Source organism: Bos indicus, chromosome 16 (genome assembly GCF_029378745.1).
Source record: "Bos indicus isolate NIAB-ARS_2022 breed Sahiwal x Tharparkar chromosome 16, NIAB-ARS_B.indTharparkar_mat_pri_1.0, whole genome shotgun sequence".
In the NCBI taxonomy this organism is placed as follows: domain Eukaryota; kingdom Metazoa; phylum Chordata; class Mammalia; order Artiodactyla; family Bovidae; genus Bos; species Bos indicus.
The window spans coordinates 10,587,286-10,588,802 of record NC_091775.1 but is presented as its reverse complement, the minus strand read 5'-3'; the positions used below and the strand labels follow the sequence as shown (position 1 = coordinate 10,588,802).

At 38.8% G+C, this 1,517-nt stretch overlaps 1 non-coding gene across 1 annotated transcript; it reads left to right on the top strand.

The window, feature by feature from the left end:
• The first annotated feature begins 651 nt into the window (after positions 1 to 651).
• TRNAK-UUU (transfer RNA lysine (anticodon UUU)) lies at positions 652 to 724 on the top strand. Its single transcript has one exon. It is a non-coding gene; the product is annotated as a tRNA-Lys (tRNA).
• Positions 725 to 1,517: the final 793 nt, after the last annotated feature.

Genomic DNA, 1,517 nt, shown 5'->3' with positions numbered 1-1,517 from the left:
GAGTTGGACACAACTTAATGACTAAACAACAAAAGCATTAGGAAGCAGGCTCTGCCTTCAACCAGGACAGGGGAACTTCAAAAGTCACTAAGCAATTTCAAATGTTATTCAGATCAAAACATGTAGTGGAGGGCCTGGAGGAAGGAACGAGTAGGGAGAAGAAAGGGAAAGGAGAGGGAAAAGAAGGAAGGAAATGTCCCTTGTTGTGTAGGAACTCCTGACTGAATAGAGCTGAGACCACACCAATAAACAGGGACCATCAACAAATAATGGTTTTGCAGGAATTTGAACAGCAAATACAAACAACCTGAGGTGGGAAGAAGATTGATGTGTTTAAATAATAGGAAAACAGCATGGTCATCATGGCAGGAGCAAGATTTAGCTTCCCTTTGTTGGGTGAGGTGGTTGATGAGACAGATGATTGAGCCATGAAACCCACAATAAAGACTTTGGATTTTATCTAAGGGAGGATAGGAACATGTTGCTTTGTAATTTTTTTGCATTTTGATTTTTTGTCTTTTAATTACTTTTTGTAAAATAATGGTTTAATATGATGTAAAGTATCACTCTATAAGCAATGTGGAAATTGACTGCAGCACACAAGAGGAAAGATGTAGATTAACAGGTGCTTTTTAAATTATTTAGGGGAAAACCTAGATAGCTCAGTCAGTAGAGCATCAGACTTTTAATCTGAGGGTCCAGGGTTCAAATCCCTGTTTGGGCAATGCTAACCTGGGCTTCCCTTGTGGCTCAGCTGTTAAAGAATCCACCTGCAATGCAGGAGACCTGGGTTCGATCCCTGGGTTGGGAAGATCCCCTGTAGAAGGGAATGACTACCTATTCCAGTACTCTGGCCTGGAGAATTCCATGGACTGTATAGTCCATGGGGTTACAAAGAGTCAGACATAACTGAGTGACTTTCACTTTTCACTTGCATGGTGGCTTGGACTAGAATAGTGGTAAAGAAACTGCTGAAATACTAAAATGTTGACTCACAGCTAAAGGTTGGTTGATAAAGAAGCCTGAGAGAGTAAATAGAAGATAAAAACCTTTGAATTTATGTTCCCAGTAATGAATTGTTGTTGTTTAGTCAGTAAGCCACATGCAACTCTTATGCAACCCTATGGATTGCAGCCTGCCAGGTTTCTCTGTCCTTTGGATTTCCCAGGCAAGAATATTGGAGTGGGTTGCCATTTTATAGACAACATGTATTCTAAATTTAGGTTGAGACTTAAATTAGAGCATTGGGAGGGGATGGGAAAATGAATGGTTTGTTTTGGGAATATTTGACATGTGTATATAATCATCCAAGTTAATATGTAGAGTTGGTAGTTAAAGATAAAAATTTAGAGCTCAAATATCAAATCAAGATTAAAGTAATCAAATCAGGATTATAGTTCAATAGTAGATTTAAATGGTTTTATGTATGACTATTGAAGGCAAAAGAAGACGAAAGGGAGCAGAGGATGAGATGGTTAGATAACATCATGGACTCAACGGACATGAATTTGAGCAAA